This window comes from Monodon monoceros, unplaced genomic scaffold (assembly GCF_005190385.1).
Source record: "Monodon monoceros isolate NGI ecotype Baffin Bay Population unplaced genomic scaffold, NGI_Narwhal_1 Super_Scaffold_18, whole genome shotgun sequence".
In the NCBI taxonomy this organism is placed as follows: Eukaryota; Metazoa; Chordata; class Mammalia; order Artiodactyla; family Monodontidae; genus Monodon; species Monodon monoceros.
The window spans coordinates 63,425,562-63,435,865 of record NW_021703774.1 but is presented as its reverse complement, the minus strand read 5'-3'; positions in this window follow the sequence as shown (position 1 = coordinate 63,435,865).

Sequence of the window (10,304 nt, the reverse complement as noted above, 5' to 3'; positions counted from 1 at the left end):
GTGTAAAATTCAGAAAGAGACAAAGACTCAGAGAGAGTGACTTAGAGACACACATCTAGGCAGAGATGGACAGAGACAGCCATATGGAGACAGACAAGTTATAATAGATACAGGCAGAGGGACAGAGGAAGGGCATGGGGGAGATGAAAGAGGAGAGATGGAGGAGCAAATAATAAACAGAGAAAGAGCCATGGGGAGAGGCAATGAGGTATCTGGAGATCAGGGAGCTGGAGAGAGGCAGGAGTGGGCAGCTCCTGGAATAAAAAAAAATAATAATAGTAAAAAGAATAAATAGACAATTCCTGTTAAAGAGGTCAGGTATCATCCTATTTTTTTCTTTCTAACACTCCCTCTTCTGAACTGCAATACAAGGAGAAACAAGCACTGGGAGAATAAAGGATTTGGTTGACACCACACAATGACTGTTTCAGTTTGGTGCTAAATGTCCAGAGAGCCTCCTTTTTTTAGTTTTTCTCTAGATGTTGGTCTTGGACACTAGTGATTCAAGTCAGCACAACATCTGGAAATGAAAGTTATATAGACACCCTGGGGACTTGGATTAATCACCTTCTTTGCTGCCCTTACAATGAATCAGCAGCAACTTCAAACAATAAAACAGCCCTGAACGGGTGATTTCTCAAGGGTTTGTTAATGATGTGGTACTCAAAATATATATCAATTAAAAAGTACATATTGAATGTCACAATCTATCATCACTTCACTGTGTGCTATAGGGAAATTAAAAAGAGCTCTAAAATATAATTCCAGCTCATACAGAGTTTATAATTTAGTTATGAGGATTAGACTAATATGGTAATATACTAGAGAAAAATAATCAACTCAATGGTGAGATACTGAGTATTTATCCTACTTTTGTAAATATACAGTATAGAGAGGAAAATAAGTTCTTTAAGGACTGGGATTTTTATTTATGTTGTTCACTGAAATATCCCCAGAGTCTAGAATAGTATCTGGCATATAGCGGGCAGTAAATTCCTTATTGACTATATCTAAGTGGGATTTTTGAGTCAAACAGATTTATCTTTTACTATTTATCAGTTATGTGGTCTTGGGCAAGTTAGCTATCTAGCCTCGGTCTTACCATCTATAAAATAGGAATGACAACAGTACCACCCTCACAAGTAATTATGAGCACTAAATTGGGTAATATATACAAACACATGGTCCAGCACATTAAGAGTAGCAAGCAGTTAATAAATGGCATACATTATTCTTATTTATTACTATCTGCTTCTTAACATATCTTTTACTTTAAAACATTTTGCTAACTTGGTAGAAATCAAGAATTATAGTACCTCAAAAATTATAATCTTAATATTTTCCAGAAGTATCTTATAATTCTAATTATTAGTAATTAAGAGGGCTCTTGCCTCAACCAAAATGAATTAGTGAATTTGAATAATATCGTAAGAAATAAGATACATTGTTTTCATTAAACCCATAGAGTTGTCCTTTCACTTACAAAACTGTATTCTATTAATGACATTATTAGCCTCAATACTATCAGCAACTATATCTATATAATCACAAAAGAATTGTAATTATCTCCGTAGTTTCAGGTATGATTCTGTGTTTCAGGGTCAAGTCTTGGAAACGCAGATGCAAGAATGAACTTAACCATTCCAAGGAATAGGAGTGACCAATATTTCCAGTCATGTCCAATCGCACCGCTGGCATAGAAACACAGAGAGTGATGATGCTAAAAAAAAGTCAGCACATTTTCAATTTAGATTGACACAATTCAAGAGATAGACATAACTGACATTTGTTCAATAATGTTCAAGTATGTCAAAGAATCTGTGAAAGAAAGTTTGATATCTCTAGTCAGCTTAAAGTCAATTACTACACTGGGAAAATATGTTTCAGGCAGATGCAGATGGTCTCAGATGAAATGTTTCTTTAAAAAGTTGAGGAAGGTGTTCAACTAATGGAACATCCAGAGCATTATTTAGGCTTGCCCCATGGTAGTAAGTAATAAATAAATCTCTTGTCCATAAACGCATGTGTGTGTGTGTGTGTGTGTGTGTGTGTGTGTGTGTGTGTGTGTGCTGTTTCTTTGGTTGGAATTTGGTTATAGACAATGTACTGGCAGAATGAGATCTCTATTGATATAGAGACCTTAAGAATCATAAAATAACCTTTTCTGGCTCTGTTAATCAATTACTACAACTTGCATACCCGATCTACAGACATCTAGGACCTCTCATTGTTTTCTGGATATAACCATGCTTTTCTTTTCATGTGCCATCTCCCAGGAAGTGCCTACCACATAGAATATTCTCTTATTTTTTTCATTTGGTTGTTAACATCCTACTTGCTCATTGAAATCCATCTCAGATGACACCTTTATAGCCTTTCCTCATTCTACAGCCAGATAAAATTTCTCCCTTATGTGAAATGCTCTCGGATTCACTATGAGATTATAAGGTCCTACATGGCAAAATCTCTTTCCACTTATACTTGTATTTCCTGTAGAAAGTGACTCAAGACTTTTCTATATATGGCACTAACATTAATGACCCTAATTTTCTTCCCAACAAATATCCAATCTGATTGATTTGCTGTCGTTCAGTGTTCTTCCTGTAGCATGAAACCCAGAGATAAATTTTTATGTGAGGGCTCTTTGTTAACTGTAAACACTGAAGAAATAAGAGGGTGTTTGACAGTGATGATGATGGTGACAACTAAGGTTCTTTCCAACTCTGGCTTTCTCAGATTTTATTTCACTACAGTGAATTTGAACTTTAAAATTCCCATTCTGCCTTTTTATGAGAGTCATATTAAGGTGGGAAATTTTGACATGAATATCATAGGAATAAAGTAAAATGACTATAAATGTCAGAAGAGAACAGACCACCTCTCTTTACTCTGAAAGCTAAAACTGTTCTCTTGAAGCCCTACCAATGGATTTATATTTGTGAAAAGTATGTTCATCATTGACATCTTGTTTCATCCCCAAGCCAGTCTTGTGAGGTTGGTACATAGTGGCATTCCTCCCGCCCCCCCTGCACCACTCTCCCTCCTATTCAACAGACGGTGTAGTTACAACATAGACAGATTAAGTGATTTTCCCCAAGGTTATACGAGTGGTGAGTGGTAGAGTGAGGACAAGAATACAGGTCAGCTTCCCTGTGGCATGTGCTACCAGACCATATTGCCTCTCACAAATACGTATATCAGGCTTCTTCCAAAAATTTAATACAAACCGAAGAAAAACTTCCAGTCACCACATTTACCATCAGCTTCGTGCAAGCTGTCCTAGATGGCCGTGATGCCAAGAGTCAAGACGCAGACTTGGTCCAAATGTATGATTTAAATGGTGAAAGGCTTTGACTGCTGAGCTCAGGTGTCTCTGGATTGTGAGGCTGCATCTCCTGGACAGAAATGGAGGCAGAACGAAGTGTGCATCTAAATTACTGTCACTTGTTATTGATTTACTGATGGCTTCTAAAAATGTCGCATTTGAACTGTCAGTGAATTTGCCGACTGTTGGCACGAGTGATGAAAGCAAGTGTGAACCATAATTGATTAGGCCTCATTTGCTTATCCATATTATGCTAATTAGATCTGCAGTCTTTCCCTTTGTACCATCACCCAGTGACAGAGTAAATCAGGGTGATTGGGATGCAGATAAGATTAGAGGCAAGACTGCAAGATTGAACAGGGCCCATCTTATCAGAGAAAGTTTCTTTCTTTAATATACTTCTCTTTAGAAATAAGGCTTTATATGACTCCTTTTTCTCTGAGATGATTTTACTGAAATGAATTTTAGCTTTCTGGACCTGGAACTTGAATTCTTTTTGTATAAGCCCATCCTCTGGCTAATGATGGCCAGGTACGGAATAGGGTCAGAATGAGGAATTCTTTTGGGAAGAAACCAGGACCACATTACAGGTGCTCTGGGGCAACTCCTGATAGACCAGGAGAACCTGAATTTATTCTCTCTGACCTCCCAGTTGCCTGTAAAAAGTGAAAATTTTCTCCTATTTCTGAAGAGGTTAGCTGGACTCCAAAGACCGCATTGTACTGGATTGTGAAACTTTTATACAAACTTCTTAGTGCTGTACTTATGTAGCTTCACCAAAGCACACAGACTTAAGGAGACCCTGATGCTAGCTAAGAGGCATCTGTTAATCAACAAATATGTGTTGAAAACTCACTAAGTACCAAATGCCAGGGTTATCTTCTTTTTTTAAAATTGAGCTATATTTGACATACAACATTGTATAAGTTTAAGGTGTACAACATATTGATGTGATACATTTATATATTGCAATATGATTGTCATGGTAGTGTTAGCTAACACCTCCATCTCAACACATAATTATTATTTCTTCTAGTGTTGGAAACTGTGTATTAGATCTCCAGGACTTATCTACTAGTTGCAAGTTGGTACCCTTAAATAACATCTCTCCCATTTCCTCACCTCCCCCCCCCAGCCCCTGGTACTCTCTATTTTTATGAGTTCAGTTCTTTTTTTTTTTAAGATTCCACATATAAGAGATAATGCACAGCATTTGTCTTTCTCTTTCTGGCTTACCTCACTTAGCATAACATCCTCAACATCCATCTATGTTGTTGCAAATGGCAGAATTTCCTTTTACCTCATGGCTGACTAGTTTTCTATTGTATGTATATATATACACACATATATATATATATATATATATATATACACACACAATGGATGCTATATATACACACACACATACGCACACATATGGCATCATCTTTATCCATTCATCCATCGACAGACACTTAGGTTGTTTCCATATCTTGGCTATTGTGAATAATGATGCAATAAACATGGAAGTGAAGATATCTTTTCGATATCCTGTTTTTATTTCCTTTGGATATACACCCAGAAATGGGATTGCTGGATCATATGGTAGTTCCATTTTAATCTTTTGAAGAAGTTCCATACTGTTCTCCATAGTGGCTGAACCAGTTTACAATCCCACCAGCAGCGCACAAGTGTTCCCTTTTCTCCACACCCTCATCAACACTTAAAGTATGCTTATTGGACCATCTCTGTAACAATCTCCTAAAGTTTTTGTTAAGATAAAGATCCTTAAACCCTACCCCAGTACCTTCTGAATCAGTCTCTGGCATTGGCATTTAAGTATCCACATTTTTAGCAAGTTCTCCAGGTGATTCTTGTTCATATTAAAGTGTAAGAATTACAGTCTTAGTAAGATTCAATGATAGAAAAGGAGTTTAAGAAGGAGATTCTGGGTATAGTTAACTTAAAATCTAGATGGGATGATAATGATGATAATAACAAAAATAAAATTAACAAATAAGATTATTTTAAATCTTAGGAAAGGAATATTTAAAAGCATTGGGTCTAATACTTCTCAAACAATTTTTATATGTCAAATCCCATAAGAAGCCCAATAAATAAACTGTGATAGTCAAAAAGAACAAGGGGACCTGAAGCCCTGGTATCTTGGTCACTCTCTTTCTTCCTATGGTGGCCTCCAGGAACCAGAGGGACCGTGTGTTTCCACTGGAAAAATAATTATTGAGAACAAATTAAAACAACCAATAAACAACGGGAAAAATGCTCAAGTTCATTAGCATTCACTATGGAATGCTAATTAAAACAACTCTATAAGCTTCACATCGGCAAAAATGTAAATGAGTTGGCTAGACTACCAGGCAACTACCAGAGTGTTCTTGAATATTGGTGGAAATAAATTATTACACTATTTCTAGAAAGTTCTCACAATATGTGTTAAAAAATATACTTATTCTTTGATGCAGCAATCCCATTCTTGGAGATTTATCCCACAGAAATAAAAGCACTAGAACATTACAAAGATGTTTACTGGACAGTGCTTTCTGTTGCTAAAAATTGAAAACAAACGCCCATCGATCGATTGGGAAATGAAATTGTAGCCTACCCGTATGATTACAGGTTAAGCAACCATTAAAATGATGAAGGTAGCTCTGTACCAGTTAGCTTAGAGTGATTATCAGGATGTGTTTTTATGTGAGAACAGGTAGATTTTAACAACACAAACTTTTACAATGTCATGCAAGTCCTCCATAGAGATATATTTTATTGTGTATATATATTGCTTTATGAGCATGGTTAAAGTTGGAGGGTTGTTAATTATGTTAATGTTGATTAGCGTGTCTGGTCAAACAGGGAGAAAAAGAAGATAAAAGGAAAAACACTATTTCAAAACTAGTCTGTACTATAAACACATACTATGATTTATGCAAAACTGTGTGTCTGTCATGTGTACACTCAGAGAGTAATATAGAAAGATAGTCACCAAAATTATCAATACTGGTGGTTTTTCAAGTGTGTTTTATCTCTTCGTTATGCTTTTATATATTGTTCGATTTTTTTCCCCCCAAGAAACATTGTGAAGAGTAAAAGCAAAACACTGATTTTGATCAAGCCCTTCATTTTAAACAAGAAATCTAAACATCTGAGATGTGTGGTTGAACTGATTTATTTCTGGTCAAATAATAGGGGAATGACAAAGCATGGATCAGAACTTTGCTCCCCACAAGAGCTACCGATCAGCATTATTTGCTGATGCAATAGCTCTGAATCATCCCCTGGATTAAAATCTTAGGGGCAGACACCACATCAACTTCCAGTCTCTGGTGCCCTGCACATGGTAGCTAGAACCTTGTAAATGGTATAAAACAAATGATTTTATATGGAAAAAAAAAGCCCATAAATACTGTTTTGAAGAGTACACTTGAATAAAAGGTAAAATGAATTTGTATGCATTTTGTATATATTGGGCAAATGTCTATCTGTAATCCCTTCTCATTGGTTTAAAACAAACAATGAACTTTATCCTATCTGCTTAACTGCCGTCTAAACGCTTCTGCAGGATTCAAGAAAGTGTCAGACCTGAGATTATGGTGGAGTCCATTAATATGGCAAACTACTTAAATACTAAGAGATTTTTAGTGTTAGACTGACCTTATCTTTTTTTATTATTAGTATTTTTTTGCAGTTCGCGGGCCTCTCACTGTTGTGGCCTCTCCCGTTGTGGAGCACAGGCTCCGGACGCGCAGACCCAGCGGCCATGGCTCACGGGCCTAGCCGTTCCGCGGCATGTGGGATCTTCCCGGACCGGGGCACGAACCCGTGTGCCCTGCATCGGCAGGTGGACTCTCAACCACTGCGCCACCAGGGAAGCCCCTGATTTTATATTTTCAACGAAGTTCCAGATCCTAAATGTTGCTTAATTTTTTTTTAGCCATATTACACTGTTTCATAGGCTTATAGTTACAGAAGTTACAAGATGTGTTTTTATGCTGTGAATATTTGATGATGCTGCCAATCTTTCTCACTGTAGGAAACAATTTTACAGAATAAAAAGATATTCAAAGAAGTTCTCAAAACAATATTATCAGTCCTATTCAAAGACATTGTTTTTTTAACACTGCTTATTGTCTTTATTAACGTACAAAGTAACCAGATGATTAAAAAATGAAGCAGTTTAATTATTTTGGTCCTGATAATGAGAGTACCCCACCCAATCAGGTGTCAAACCCTAGGTAGTTAGACTCCAAAACTCAAATTTCCCGCTAATTCTACTATCTGATAACCCTGGTAACCGTTAATGTCTATTAGTTCAAACCTTAATATACATGAGATTGAATCAACTATGTGGTAGCCCCATTGACTTGTTCTGTAATTCCATCCAGGTGACAATTGTATATGTTCTCCAGCCAGACATGCTTGATAGGCTGCTCTCGAGTTTTGATCTGCAACAAGTTAATTACCCAAGTCTCAGTTTCCTCATTTGTAAACTGAGGATGATAATATAACTTGACCTCATGGAGTTCTCGTGAGGATAAAATGAGATAATAATTGTAAGGTGTTTTGAATGGTGTCTGGCACATAAGTGTTTAATAAATGTTAACTATCATTATTAAACACATAATTTAGATGCCAATCAGTCAGTGGGCTAATGAATTTTCTCATGGACAAAGTTCTTCTTATCAATTACCAATAAGAATAACGAACACCACCACCCATGATGGCATCGAGGAATGCGAACTGTGACAGGCAAAGCAGAGCTAAGTTTCATTGTTCTCAGCTAAAAAGTATTGGGGACCTTGATCTCACTGTGATACAATGTGACCCATGAGCAGGGCCCACTAGTCCAGATGGCCTTTAGGTACATTAGAAATCGGCATCCCTTCCCTGTTCAGGTATACTGATTGTGTTGGAACAGGAAGAATTACCAGCATCCCCCAGAGAGCTGCCATGATAAATATGCAGATCTGTGATGTCTAGTGTGTGAGCTCTTCCTCCTGAGATGTGGCACTGTGTGGGGAGGCTCTGCCTATGAGCCTGGCTCCTGCGAACCTTGGCTTTTAGAAATTGTGAAGCAATCTTTAAAAGCCATGGTATAGCATATCCTCTAAATTTTTGAGGTAGGAAGTGATGTAAACTCACTTTGTCCAACAGGATTTTATACCAGGACATATGTTGGGAGAACAACAAGAATACCTACTTAATAAGCTTTTGACTTAATCGTGAAGAAAAATTGCTTTATTTGAAGTATATTATTCAGTGCTTAATCTACCAAGTATAGCCAAATCCTTGGTAAAGTGATATCCCAATTAAAAGAACTGTTATGCTTATTAAATATTCCCTTCTAATGGTTCTATTTTTAAAATAATGCTGGCTACTAATCATTTTCAAGCTTTATGAAAACTTTGTCTGCACAAAAATTTAATGATTATAGTCTGCTAACACTGTCCAGCCTGGAAATACTTTTTAAAGTCACTATTCCTGTTCCTGTCCTGGTCCAGGAGGGTATCACATGGTCTGGCTATAGATTCTTGCTGTCCATGGAATCAATCCTGAGGGACCCACTTTCACCTGATCTAAACACCTCACCACTTCTGCTCTCAACTGTTGAAGCCACCAATCTCATTTATTTTCCTTTATTTCAGTTCCGTTCTTACCTCGTTCTTTGAATTGGGCATAGGATCTTATCTCCCTTTGATAATCAGATTGATTTTTCTCTCTCAAGTAACTATCAGAGAACAATTAAGTAATGACCTTCTTGTTTGAATTGACCCTCCAAGGACCTTTTCTCCTTGACTCTATTCTATTAGATTGAAAGCTACTTGAGGACAGGGGTTGGGTCACGTCAGTATGTCCAGAGCTTATCACGTTCAACAAGTACATTTCTTGAATGTTGTTGAATGAAATTAGAATGAGTTAGGAGGCTCTAGCAAGAGTCTAGGTTAGAGAAGCAAAGGTGTAAAATGTGAAATAGCTCAGTGTCTATGGAGCAAAAAATAGGCAACATATACAACTAACAATACAGGATTGGGTGATAGGATATAGTTTCTAGTCTGAGTGACTGAGACTATGCTTGGGAGAATGAAAAGACTTTGGAGAGCCATAGGAAAGATAACCCATTGTCAGTTCACTCAGTTACACCCATTAGACTGTTATGCTGGGATTAGACCTCGCTAGTAAGCATGAACTCACTACTGAAGAGCCGTGAACTATAGGGAAGTTTAGAAATGGAAACCACATACTCTGAGTATATGATGCGCACAAGAGAGTGGAATCTCCCTCAATCACTATTAATCTGATGGACGTAAACAAACAAACAGAAAATTCAGAGATATAAGTTAGCAGAAAATCTTGTTGGGGTTTGGGTACAGGGTTTAGTGTATTGCCTCCTGTCAACTCCTCTGAGCCCCTGATAAGCCTTTCAAAGCAAGTTTCTGTCCTCAGAGCTCAGTGGGATCAATGGAGATGATCCTATCACATTATGGAAATGAATAGTTCCACTTAATGTATGGGGTGTCCTCACAATTTACTCATGTGAACTAGAGCAGCATCAAGCATTATTTTTCAATCCCTTTTATTAAATGTGCTGGGTCTGACTCAGCAAACTGCAGTGCCTCGCTGGCCTCTGGGCCTGAGTGATGAGGATAACTGCATTTATTAAGTTGATAGGTACAATGGTATAGTGCCTCCACCCCCACCTCCATTTGTTTGTAATCTTATCGAGTCCCTGCAAGTACGTGGTTTAAAATCTGATTATTTAAGAAACAAGTTGGAGGAGGTGGTGATTTTAAAGAGGTTTTGGAAATAAAAGCATTGCAAAGTTTACTAATTTTTTTCCCACTCTTTTCATTTCTTTCTTTGCAAAAGATGGGATGAATTATTTGGTATTGGGGGAGAAAACGGTTCATTAGAGTAGAACACACTCAAGGTTTGAAGTCAGATGGTGTCTGTTTAAGTCCCAGTTTCCATATAAGGCACTATGTAC